This window comes from Lithobates pipiens, unplaced genomic scaffold, assembly GCF_037356315.1.
Source record: "Lithobates pipiens isolate NorthernLeopardFrog02 unplaced genomic scaffold, aLitPip1_a1.2 Scaffold_28, whole genome shotgun sequence".
Taxonomy (NCBI): domain Eukaryota; kingdom Metazoa; phylum Chordata; class Amphibia; order Anura; family Ranidae; genus Lithobates; species Lithobates pipiens.
Window position 1 is genome coordinate 193890789 of NW_027507789.1, and position 13966 is coordinate 193904754.

A 13966-nucleotide genomic window follows, 5' to 3' on the forward strand; every position below is an offset into this window, starting at 1 on the left:
CCCAGGTCCTTTTCCATCCTAGATTCCCCCAGAGGTTCTCCCCCCAGTGTATAGATTGCATTCATATTTTTGCCACCCAAATGCATTATTTTAAATTTTTCTACATTGAACCTCATTTGCCATGTAGTTGCTCACCCCATTAATTTGTTCAGATCTTTTTGCAAGGTTTCCACATCCTGCGGAGAAGTTATTGCCCTGCTTAGCTTAGTATTGTCCGCAAATACAGAGATTGAACTGTTTATTCCATCCTCCAGGTCGTTTATGAACAAATTAAATAGGATTGGTCCCAACATAGAACCCTGGAGGACCCCACTACTGATTGGATGATGGAAGTCCGTAGCGTAGCGCTTCCCCTCAATTACTAAGCTCTGGAGCAACTGCACTTGCAAAGTGCACACTCTATTTACCTTTAGTAAAAGAAGCCATTTGCATTGTAAAAACTATTCACTGCTTGTTAGATTTAAAGTGTATGTCAAGTCAAAACTTTTTTTTTTTTTTTTTTTACATTTGGAGAGAATAGTGAACATTTGTTAGCAGTTTACTGCTATCTGAAGCTCCATTGACAATGGAACTCTCCATTAAGCCCCATACACACTATCAGATTGTCTGCTGAGTTTTTCCTTCAGATTTACCAAAACCATATAATATGAGGTCAAGCCTTAGGCCGCGTACACACAAGCGGACTTTTCGACATCCAAAGTCCGACGGACTGAGTCCGGCAGACTATTCGATCGTGTGTGGGCTGCAACGGACTTTAGCTTTGCTAAAGTCTGACGGACTTTAGAAATGAAGCATGCTTCAAATTTTCCCGACGGAACTCCGCCGGACCCGGTCCCCTTCGAAAAATCCGCTCGTGTGTATGCTACTCCGACGGACTAAAACCGACGCTAGGGCAGCTATTGGCTACTGGCTATGAACTTCCTTATTCGAATCCAGTCGTACGTCATCACGTTCGACTCCGTCGGAGTTTGGTGTGATGGTGTGTGTCCAAGTCCGTTCGGTCGAAAAGTCCGCCAGAACTCCGTCGGAACTCCGGCGGAACTCCTTTGGAGGTCTGTCGGAATTAAGTCCTCTCGTGTGTACGGGGCATTAGGAGTTTCAATGTGTATGCAATCAGGCAGGCCCTTCTACTACATGGTTTTGGTAAATCTGAAGGAAAAACTCAGCAGACAATCTGATAGTGTGTACAGGGCTTTAGCAACCCAAACAAAAATAAAATTGCTTTTAATTAGAGGAGAAGGCTAGAACCTTCCCTTACTTTCTGTCTTATGAAACTGTGTTGTCACTGGGGGGAGATTTACTAAAACTGGTGAACACAGAGTCTGGTGCAGCTGTGCATAGCAACCAATCAGCTTATAGGTTTTATTGCCGAAGCTTAATTGAACAAGCTGAAGTTAGAAGCTGATTGGTTATAGCTGCACCAGATTCTCAGTGCTTCAGTTTTAGTAAACTGTGACAGCGTGTGAGGGGAAATCTCTCAGATACCTGGTTATCAGTAAAAACCTGACAGAGGTCCCACCACTCTCTATTCAAAACTAACAATGTTTTGTATAGACACACACTTTCATTTCTAAATTCTCTCCATTTATATTTAAGTGTCATTTGTAATAATGTACATAGAAAACTATTGTGATAGATAGATAGATAGATAGATAGATAGATAGATAGATAGATAGATAGATAGATAGATAGATAGATAGATACTATGTATACAATCCAAAAAGCATCAATATATAAAAGCAAAATTAAAGTTAGAAGCCTTCATATTGCTGAAATGGTTGTCAGTCCTTTACCAAATCACATTAAACATATTTTATTCCATACAAGCCCTGAGTATTAAGTTGGAAGCAATTCATCACTTGAAAAGGTCAACAGGTAAGCCAATGTTTTAAGATGTAACTTACCTGCTGGCCCTATTGTTTCCGTTAAATGAATCCACTCCGTGGTCCGAGACTAAAGAAGGTATTCCCGGTAAAACAGCCATAGCTAGAAATGGATGTATTCCTGACACATGCAGTTACCAAACTAAGAAAGGTACAAACTTCAAAAAAGGATAAATAGCTTGTTACTTGGAGTTTGGTCAGTGGTCGGAGATCCATATTCTCGAGCGTGCAGGACTTTGTCCACAAACTGGAATTTGTCATTAGGACAATAGGGAAAGTTCTCCAGCTTTAAGAAAGAGCTGAACTGTTCATATCAGTTTTTTTTTTCTTCTAGAATGGTTGATCTTTATCAGGTACCTCGATAGTAAAGCTGATTAAAGGATCACAGTGTAAAGCAAAAATTCAACTCTAGCTACAGCAGACTATACATTGACTACAGGGCCCAGCAGAGAAGGGGCCCAGTGCAGATGTCTCTAGACACTTTCCTCAGACTGCTGAAAGACAATTTAATAGTTATTTTAGTTTTACGTGGGTACTAGTGGTTAAAGAGGAAGTAAACCCTGATGGGTTTACTTCCTCTTTGATTCCCTGCAAAGGTAAAGCATAATGGACTACTATGCATCGCATAGTAGCCCATTATGTGTCACTTACCTGACACAGGAGCCAGCGAAGTCACCACTGTCCCCTGTAGCATCCATCTTCGCGGTGGGTCTCGCTGCTCCGCAGCTGTCATTCGACGAAGCCACGATGACGTCAGTCCCACGCATGCGCACGGGAGCCGCCACTCACGGCATATCGCCGTTGACAGCGGCGCACCGCTGTCTACGGCGCATGCGTGTGCCTGTGTTTTGGCAAATATCTCCTAAACCGTATAGGGTTAGGAGATATTTATTGGACCTACAGGTAAGCCTTAATCTAGGCTTACCTGTAGGTCAAAGTGTTTTTTAAGGGTTTACAACCACTTTAAATGCATAATCCTCCAGCTTCTTATCTTTGGGACATCCTGATGGTCCCATTTCACCATAGTAGGCGGTATCTATCTCTTCTACAAACCTAATCAAGGAATCCTTCTCATACAGCTGGATGCTCTAGTCCAAGATTGGGCAAATTGGCTGTGGGGCAGAATTGGAAATTCTTATGAGGCTATCTTGCAAATGGATAAAAGATGCTTGCTAGGAATTCAATGTGCAGGGGAACCACACACAAAAATCTGATTTCTAGGTTCAGCTAGCTCTTTATAAGTTATGGGGTTAGGCATTTGTAGGCAGGTGCAGTCTACTTTCTCCATTGCAGGTGGCGCTCTTACGCACTGCAGTTGGAGAGTTCCTCTATGGTTTCCTGGGTCACAGGGGAAGCATGCAATTGGTTGCTGCCACCCCATGTAACGCTGGCAGCCATCTTGAGTCAGGCAGAGCCTATTTAACCACTTTTGGACCATATTGCTGGCTTAAGACCAGACCACTTTTTGTGATTCGGCACGGCGTCACTTTAACTGACAATTTGCGCGGTCATGCGACGTGGCTCCCAAACAAAATTGACGTCCTTTTTTTCCCACAAATAGAGCTTTCTTTTGGTGGTATTTGATCACCCCTGCGGTTTTTATTTTTTGCGCTATAAACAAAAATAGAGCGCCAATTTTGAAAAAAATGCATTATGTTTTACTTTTTGTTATAATAAATATCCCCCAAAAATATATAAAAAAAACATTTTTTTCCCTCAGTTTAGGCCGATACGTATTCTTCTACATATTTTTTGTAAAAAAAATCGCAATAAGTGATTATTGATTGGTTTGCGCAAAAGTTATAGGGTTTACAAAATAGGGGATTGGGCATGGCATTTTTATTAATCATTTTTTTTTTTTTTTACTAGTAATGGCGGCGATCAGCGATTTTTATTGTGATTGCGACATTGTGGCAGACACATCGGACATTTTTGACACATTTTTGGGACCATTGTCATTTATACAGCAATCAGTGCTATGCAAATGCAGTGATTCCTGTGTAAATGACACTGGCAGTGAAGGGGTTAACCAGGGGGTGGCAGTGTAGGGGTTAAGTGTTCCTAGGGGCGTGTTACTAACTGTGGGGGGCTGGGCTTTGTGTTAGTGAACACTGATCTCTGCTTCAATCACATGGAGAAGAGATCAGCGTCACTTGTTGCTAGGCAGAATGGGGAGATGCTGTTTACAACGGCATCTCCCTGTTCAGCCTCCCCGTGAGACGATTGCAGTTATCCCCACGGCGATCGAGTCCGCGGGACCCGCGACCGGACTCACGGGGGTCCCGACCGGCATGCGAGTGCGGCCTCGGTGGCGCATATGCGATGGCAGGGCGGCATATAAAAATGGGCGTACCTGTACGCCAATATGCCTGCCCGTGCCATTCTGCTGACGTACATCGGCGTGTGCCGGTCGGGAACTGGTTAAAACGGAGTTCCAGGCAAAAACACAACTCGTTTTCCAAAATATTTTTTTCTTTTTGGTACCCTTTTTGCATTTTTTCCTTCAGGACTTTCTTTCTATGTCGCCCCTGTGAGGTACATCACTTCCACGGTTGCATCCAGCCCTCCTCCTTCCCCCAGCTGCCTTCTGGGACCCCGTGTTTGTCCCAGAAGACAACGGGACTATTCAGAAAGTGCTGCGCAACTCGCATATGCACAGTATGAAACCAGCTTTTTCCATCAGGTTATTTGTGAACTGTTTGTGCATTATTTCAATAAGTTCTTTCATTGCACTGGGACTGAGTGTGTTGTTCATCTGCATTACGCTGCACCCCACCTACAGATTCATTTTAAGAGACACTGTCAGTGTAAGATTGCCTTTTGATAGGCCACCCACCCCGCCCCGGAAAGATTTAATCCCTTATCCATGATTCTTTGCTGCCTCCTCATTGCAGTAAGCCAAGTGGGAGCTTAGGTCATCCAGGTGGATGACTCTACACCCCCTCCACTATGTGACAGTGTTTGGGCCTGGCCCCATTCTCCCCAATACTTAGAAGCCCTACTCTATTAGAAAAGGCTCAGATAGAGTGGGGAGGGGAGGCAGCAAGGGAGCGTAACATGTATGGGTGGGTATACTATGCTGGTTTGATGAGCTATCTGGAGCCATTGTGTCTTTGTAGTGCATTGACAGGTGACAGCGTCTCTTTAGAATAGCACACATTTCTTGGGGGGGGGGGGATTTTAAGAATAGTTCTTTTTGGACAGAAGAGGCCATTTAGGAAACATCGATCACAGATCAATTGGCTTCAGTATAAATCACACAAATAGGAAACATAAGGGGAATACAAAGACACTGCATTTCAAAAGCGCAAACTTCCCTAAACTATGAACCTTGCTAGAATATATTAATTTGGGATAAAATCTTAGGAACAAAGAACACAGAGGAGACATGGGTTTGCTTTAAGAGCATATTAAATAAGGCCATTAGCCAGTGCATCCCATTGGGAAATAAATTTAAAAGAGCAAACAAAAGTCCTGGATGGCTTAATTCCAATGTAAAAATGCATATAAAAGCAAATGAGAAGGCTTTCAAAAAATACAAGGCTGAGGGATCATCATCAGCATTCAGACGTTACAAAGAATGCAACAAGAAATGTAAGGGTGCAATTAGGACGGCTAAGATAGAACACGAAAGACACATAGTGGAGGAGAGCAAAAAAAATCCCAAGAAATTCTTTAAGTATATAAACAGTAAAAAAGGGAGGATAGACAATATTGGCCCCATAAAGAATGAGGAAGGAAATATGGTTACAAAGGATGGGGAGATGGTGAATATATTGAATTTATTCTTCTCCTCAGTCTTCACGAGGGAATCGGGCAGCTTCAGTAACCAAAACTGCAGTGTTTATCCTCATGGCACATTACAAGAAACACCCTCATGGCTAACAGGGGACAGAATTAGAAATAGACTTGGAAAACTTAACATTAATAAATCACCGGGACCCGAGGGTACTTAGGGAACTCAATCAAGTAATTGCCAGACCATTGTTCCTAATTTTTACTGACAATCTATTGGCTGGAATGGTACCAGCTGATTGGAGAAAAGCCAATGTAGCACCAATATTCAAAAAAGGGCCAAAATACTTCCCTGGGAATTACAGACCAGTTAGCCTAACATCGATAGTTTGCAAGCTCTGGAAGGGGATGATAAGGGACTATATACAAGATTTAGTAATGAAAACGGTATCATTAACAGTAATCAGCATGGATTCATGAAGAATCATTCTTGCCAAACCAATCTATTAACCTTCTATGAGGAGGTGAGTTGCCATCAAGATAAAGGAAGGCCCGTAGATGTGGTGTATCTGGATTTTTCAAAATCATTTGACACAGTTCTCCATAAACGTTTACTGTACAAAATAAGGTCCGTTGGCATGGACCATAGGGTGAGTACATGGTTTAAAAACTGGCTACAAGGGCGAGTTTAGAGGGTGGTGATAAATGGGGAAATTGTCAGGGGTGGGATGTGGGGTCCCCCAGGGTTCTGTGCTGGGTCCAATCCTATTTAATTTGTTCATAAACGACCGGGAGGATGGGGTAAACAGTTCAATCTCTGTATTTGTGGATGATTCTAAACTAAGCAGGGCAATAACTTCTCCACAGGATGTGAAAACTTTGCAAACTTTGTTCATAAATGACCTGGAGGATGGTGGGGTAAGCAGTTCAATCTCTGTGTTTGGGGACGATACTTAGCTAAGCAGGGCAATAACTTCTCTGCAGGATGTGGAAACCTTGCAAAAAGATCTGAACAAATGAATGGGGTTGGTAACTACATGGCAAATGAGGTTCAATGTAGAAAAATTTAAAATAATGCATTTGGGTGGAAAAAATATAAATGCAATCTACTCACTAGAGGGAGAACCTCTGGGGGAATCTAGCATGGAAAAGGACCTGGGAGTCCTAGTACATGATAGGCTCAGCAATGACATGCAATGCCAAGCTGCTTTAACAACGCAAACAGAATATTGGCATGCATTAAAAAGGGGTTCAACTCCAGAGATAAAACGATAATTCTCCCACTCTACAAGACTCTGGTCTGGCATTACCTGGAGTATGCTGTCCAGTACTGGGCACCAGTCCTCAGGAAGGATGTACTGGAACTGGAACGAGTACAAAGAAGGGCAACAAAGCTAATAAAGGGTCTGGAGGACATTAGTTATGATAAAAGGTTGAGAGCACTGAACTTATTCTCTCTGGAGAAGAGATGCTTGAGAGGGGATATGATTTAAATTTGAAAATACCATATTGGTGACCCCGGAATAGAGATAAAACTTTTCCATGGAAGGTAGTTTAATAAGTCACATGGCCACTCATTAAAATTAGAAGAAAAGAGGTTTAACCTTAAACTGCGTAGAGGATTCTTTACTGTAAGAGCGGCAAGGATGTGGAATTCCCTTCCATAGGCGGTAGTTTCAGCTGAGAGCATCGATAATTTAAAAAACTGATTAGATAAGCACCTGAACGACGGCAACATACAGGGATATACAATGTAATACTGACATATAATCACACACATAGGTTGGACTTGATGGACTTTTCTTTTTCCAACCTCACCTACTATGTAACTATGTGATGTAGCAGATGTGAATGGTATTAAAGGTACTAATACAGATTGATTTTAGAGTAGATTTTGGCAGTTCTGCACAACTAAAAAGTCGAAATACTAACCAAAAAGGTGATCAATAAGTTCCCATAGTGTTTTTCACCTCCATCATGCATCAGAAGTACCCATCTTTGCTACTATCATTTACACAGAGAAGATTCTTGGATGCTATGTGTGGTTAGCATTGGTGCAGCCATTCTATGCAGTGATGACATGATCAATGCCATAGCACACAGAGGTCTTGTGAATAAAGGTGGTCAAATTGTTATATCTAATTATCCTTTTAAATTGTTAAAATAGATTTATAGGAATAAAGTTTTTGTTTCAATGGTAGCTCCACTCTCGGTGCCTCTGTTCACCTCACCAGTGTGTCGAGATGGAATGTTTGCATTTGTTTCAGAACAGCTAGAATAAATATTACACTTGGTCTTGTTTTTGGAATGGTTTTGTTTTTTGTGAAACCTTTGAAAATGTAGAGATTAGGTTGATGGACCAAGACAAGTATGTAATGTTGCCTTGAACCTGTACAATCCTACGATGTCATCATTCTATCAGCAAAGGCCACAATCTTTAAAGAGTCACTCCACCCTCCTGGTCGGATGGATGCTGTAAGACAGGGCAGTGGCATAATCAACATTTCAAAAAAAAGTAATAATTATCTGTTTTGCCCTATTTTATTAGTGTTGTAATATGATGTTGGTCATTCTGTATTGGACATGCTGATAGATATGACATTCTGTAGAGCTAATCAAGTCATTCTCAACCAGCATTCCATGGAACCTTAGGTTTCCTTCTGAGGTTTATAGTGGTTCCTTAAGCTGTGATTATTAACTTCCCAACTGATGGTGCCTGCATAGTCCTAGGGCCAATGTCACTTGGCAGAGTCAGTGGCGCAACACCAAAGAGCTTTTTGGCTATTTCTAAGGGTGGCATTCTGACCACCACAATAAAAAGGGAACATTCTTCCCACTAACCACCAACGTAAGGGGCATTTTTCCCACCACTTCCAATTAATTGGTTTTCAACCATATAAAGATGGTTCCATATACTGGTGTCCGTATCATCTTTAAGCTTGTGGAATGCATGTATTTTTGTTGTTTTTACACACATATAAAGTGGCTACCATACGAGATATTGCAGTGGCGTAACTAGAACCTTCAGGGCCCCGATGCAAGAAACCATGAAGGGCCTCCCCTGAACCCCAGCCAGGGCCCTTCCCTCCGAGTCTGGCAGTGGAACTCCAGGGCGTGGTCACAGGTATGACCTTTGTGAGCCCTGTAGTTCCACCACTGGCATCAGTAGTTTTTTTTTATTATTATTTTTTTTATTTTCAGGTGCACTATTGGGGCACTGTCCCTAGGCAGGATGGGGTCCCCGTCCCCAGAAGAGATGAGATCCTTTTCTCCAGGGCAGATGAAGTTACTGCCCCCAGGTGAGAAGGGGTCCCTGTCCCCAGGGGAGATGGGGGTCCCTGTCCCCACGTGAGAAGGGGCCCCTGTCCCCAGGGGGAGATGGAGGGGGTAAGTAATGGTGTGTGGGGGATGGGGTCCTCTCACTCACCATGACCAAGCTGCAGGCCGCGCACTCATCCATGTTGGCCTGGGCTCCATCCAGTGTGCTGGACGGGTGATCAGCATGTTTCCCAGAAAGACCTTTCATCTTCTGTGTATGACGGGGGAGGAGGGGGGCTGGCAGACAAGCCTGCAGTGTCCGGCTCTCATAGGGTTGCACTGCATCTGTGTGCTTAAAGTTTGTTTACCCGGGAGAAGTATGCAGTGCAGTATGGGCCGGACTCGGGGGGGGGGGGCGGGACTCTGGCTGGGGAGAGCAGACATCGAACTGAGCGGCAATGCATGGAGCAGGAGAGGGGTACTCTGAGGAGCCAGCCGAGGACACAGGTCATGCGGGGAATGCACAACTAAAGAGCAGCCAGTGCGATAGTTGAGCATGGAGCTCTGCTAGTCACCCTCCACCTCCAGCCACCCGTGTGCATGGTGCACTGGTACCCCTAGCTGCCTATGCTGCTGCCGGCCATATGTAGAGGGGGCTGCATGGGCCCCCTGCAGCACAGGGCCTAGTTGCGGTCGCAACTGCTGCACCCCCTATAGTTACGCCCCTGAGATATTGGCATTAGTACCTATTAGCTTTAAACAGATTAAATATTAGCTGGAAATCCATGAGAATATAACAGGGAGTCACATGGACAATCCAAAAATAGTGTGATTTCATAATCCTTATCAGTTGATGTGCAGCTAGCTATAACCCACCAATTATGTATTACACTGATAAAAATATATTGGTGTGTGTTTAAATTGGGTACATCAGATGGGGCAGGCTGAGGTACTGTCAGACCACGAATTGCCCTGTACCACTGTACCCTGTCACAAGTAGTGACCATGCAACAGAGACAGAAATAACTATGAGAGAAAGAAATTGCTAATTTCTTAAGGAACCCCTCGCAGCCTCTAGAGGAACTTTAGCTTTTCATGAAACCTGGTTGAGAAACCCTGATCACCCAAAATGGCTAAACAGTCTCTCTCAGTGCTGCATACTTGCTGTTCCCATTATAAGGAGGTCACACCATCCCTGATGGATGTTTTATGTGTAGCGGCCATATACCCTTGCAGGGCGGCCTTGACTTATTGGGCTTACTGGTTACCTCCTCCTGGCCTGCTCCTCCACGTCTAGGGGTTCCCAGGGTTGATACCCAACGACTTGAACGCTGACACGGATAAAGTCCTTTTTAAAAGGTTTTATTTTGCAGTAGTTACATCCAATAACACAGTCTCTCATGGGAACAGAGGACACGGGTGAAGAACTCAGGCACCTTGAACTGCAGGTCTAGCAAAGTCTCTGATTCCACCCAGAGAGTAGCCACTCGCAGCTGGGTACTTCAAGGCTGAACAGATCTCTAGCCAGAGATCATGGCAGTCAGCACGTTGACTCAAAACTTGAAGCAATACTATGAACGTATACAAGTTGTAACTAAGGGTGAGCAGGAACCTTTTTCCTCAGTACCCGGAACGTTTCCCGTCTCCTCAATGGTACTGGAAAAACATGAATTTGTCAATGTCCTTCCCAACTCAGTAACCAGGCACTTCCCAGGATGCCACTTGCTGGCCCTCCTCCGAAGAGTCCTCCCCCGGTCACTTCCACGAGCTGTGGTGCCTCTCCAAGCCAAGAGCACAACCGGACACCTTGAATCCTCCCTCAGTTACTGCTCCTCGGACCAGCAGGTTCCAAGACTCGGGAACAGACGGATCCCTACCCCAGACCAGGTCTATCAGGGGCCTCTAACAGGAACATGTTGTGGGGTGGCGAACACCCCGTGACCGGGACCCCTCGTGGGGCAACCCCGGTCCTGGAACCAGAACAGACCACACGGGCCTCACGAACTCCACTCTCTCGACATGTGACCCACACATCTTACGTACCCCTTCCCAGATCCCCAGCGGGCCCGTCGCTCCCACTGATTGGTTCCGAGAAGGTTGATACTCAAAACGTCCAACCAGACCTGGTTCTGGCCTGTCATGTGCACCTCACTGCTCACATGACCAGGCAGAACTTCCAACACAGCCCGGCCAGACTGATGTCACGGCCAACCTACGTAATTAACCCTCTTAACTATTCTGAGGCAAAAACTAAATTTACATGCGTATGACATTTGGTCCAAAATGTCATCTGCTACATATGTTATAGAGAATGTAACAAGAGGAACTGGAATACACAAAGTTGGTTGGGGATACCCAAAACCCCTAGGTGGATAGGTGCAGAGTCAGAAATTATGGCAGGAAGATCTCGCTGTTGGAGTATTCAGGACTTATAAGAAGTCAAGAGCTTGCGTAGCCCACAAGGCTTTATGTGTAATTAAAATATCACTTTAAAAATGACCCACAGTCAGTCCCAAGTTCATTCATGGAAGTGGTTAAAGGCACAGACACCCACAAAGTGATAGCTATATTCTATGGCAGCCCTCAAAATTTCCACTTGCCTGCTCGCATTTGGAAAGTGGAAATTAGCTGAGGACAAGAGTATAGCAGTGATGCAGTGGCTGATTGCTTTTGGTAGAAGCAGTGCAGCCTTTTTTTACAGGGCAATTGCCTCCCTGCCCCCCCCCCCCCCGGTCACTCTAATGCCCTGTAAAAAAGGCCAAACCAGCAATCAAGCCAGGAGCAATCAGCCAGGAAACTGTCAGGAGTGCTGGCCCGATCACACAGAGCAGGGATCTCCCGCTGTGACACAGCTTGGACATGAAATGCCGGCTGCTGTCAAACAATGTCCCACCTCCTGGACTGGCTCCTATGATAGAAAGCACACTGGTCCAATGCCGGTCCAGGAGGTGGGACTTTGTTTGTCAGCAGCCTGTGTTTTAACCTCCAAGCTTTGTTAAAGCAGGAGTTCCCTGCTCTGTGTGATCTGGCCAGCAATCCTCCTGATTCCGCCCTGAGATCCCTGTGGCATTGATGGGCACCGATAAGGCTGCACTTATAGGCACTGATAGGCTACAATGATGGGCCCTGATAGGCTGTATTAATGGGCACTGATGAGGCTGCACTGATAGGCTGCATTGATGGGCACTGATGAGGCTGCACTTATGGGCACTGATAGACTGCACTGATAGGCTGCATTGATGGGCACTGATGGGGACTGATGGGCACTGATAGGCTGCATTGATGGGTACTAATAAGCACTGATGAGGCAGCACTGATGGGCACTAATGAGGCTGCACTGATGGGCACTGATAAGGCTGCACTGATGGGCACTAATAAGGCTGCACTGATGGGCAATGATAGGCTGCATTGATGGGCACTGAAAAGGCTGCGCTGATGAGCAATAATGAGGCTGCACTGATGGCCACTGATGAGGTTGCACTGATGGACATTGATGAGGCACTGATGAGGCTGCACTGATGGGTACTGATATGCTGCATTGATATGCTGCACTGATGGGCACTAATAGGCTGCACTGATGGCCACTGATGAGGCGGAAATGAGGGGCACTGATAAGGCTGCACTGATGGGCACTAATGAGGCTGCACTGATGGCTACTGCGGAGGTGGCACTGATGCCCACTGATGAGGTGGCAATGATGGGCACTGATAAGCTGCACTGATGGACACTGATGAGGCTGCACTGATGGGTACTAAAATGCTGCACTGATGAGGCAGCACTGATATGCTGCACTGATGGGCACTAATAGGCTGCACTGAAGGCCACTGATGCGGCACTGGTGGGCACTGATGAGGCTGTACTGATGGGTACTGATATGCTGCACTGATGGGCATTGATGGGGCTACACTGGTGTGCACTGATGAGGCTGCACTGATGGGCACGGATGAGGCTGCACCGATGGGCATGGATGAGGCTGCACTGATGGGCACAGATGAGGCTGCACTGATGGACACTGATATGCTTTATGTTAATATTGTTAAAGTTATTGTTAATATTTATTTTTGTAACTTAATTTTGCATAAAACATTTAACAGTGCCAGTTCATAATTTACAAGGGCATGTTGAGGGTGGAATTAGGGGTGAGGCAGGGTAGGGGTTGGGTGGGGCAACTAGTGGCGATTAACTCTTAAAGCCTGGCTATTAGCTCAGGACTTGAAATTTTGAGCCCTGTTCTATGGTATGTTACTCCTTCCCTCTTCATTGTCCAACTAGCCTTTGGGATTAAGACACAGTGGGAGGCAGATGTGGGTGACATAGACGATGAAGAATGGAATGAAGTCCTGGACACTTAGGCATTGTCGCCCAAGTTGTCAGATCGCCTTACCCAATTATACATAGTGCACCGGTCCTTTCTATCATCTGCTTTGGATTTGTCCGATCATAAAGGGTTTCTGGAAACAGGTTGTAAAATTCCTCCATGACACTTTGGGTTCCCCACTTACCTTGCACCCTAAACAATTCCTGTTAGGATTATTTCTTGATTCAGATTTAGATACATTCACCAAGATTTTCTTTCATGAAACTCTGTTCACTGACGGAAAACTGATAGCCAGACAACGGATGAGGGCCACACCTCATGAACTTACCACCTGGATGCATAAAAGAAATAATACTTTGCCCAACAAAAAATTATTCTATATCCATAGGGGGTGTCCTTCCAAATATAAAAAGATATGGGACCACTGGCTATGATCTCCGGAAGCGCGTGTTTGAGTATAACATGTATCTAGTGTGATCTCTTTGGCCTTTTACTGCTGCCACCTGAGTGTATGTATTGATGATTTTATATCATTTTTATGTACACACCGTATGCTGATTGTTTTGCTGTTTTTCTTTCATACGCTATTCATTATGCCTTGTTACACCCCAGATAGCAAGGATAACTTGCCGCAAATTTGTGGCAGTGTTGAATTGTAAGTCTTTTTTTCTTGCTGCACATTTTCACTGGCAAGTTGTAGACTTGCAGAGCACTTAAAGCACAAGTTCTAGCTGACACTTTTTCCAGGTTGTAGCAAATTGCGTGGCAAGTC

The 13966-nt window shown here is 44.8% G+C and overlaps 1 protein-coding gene and 1 long non-coding RNA gene across 2 annotated transcripts in view; one reads left to right on the forward strand and one right to left on the reverse strand.

Annotated features, from left to right (window-relative positions):
• LOC143935974 (uncharacterized) overlaps positions 1 to 2281 on the reverse strand; it is a 63282-nt gene extending 61001 nt beyond the window's left edge. The window contains exon 1 of the long non-coding RNA XR_013263593.1: positions 1905 to 2281. This is a non-coding gene — a long non-coding RNA (uncharacterized LOC143935974). The remainder of the gene's footprint in view (positions 1 to 1904) is intronic.
• HNF4A (hepatocyte nuclear factor 4 alpha) overlaps positions 1 to 13966 on the forward strand; it is a 199420-nt gene that overhangs the window by 89137 nt on the left and 96317 nt on the right. The window lies entirely within an intron of this gene.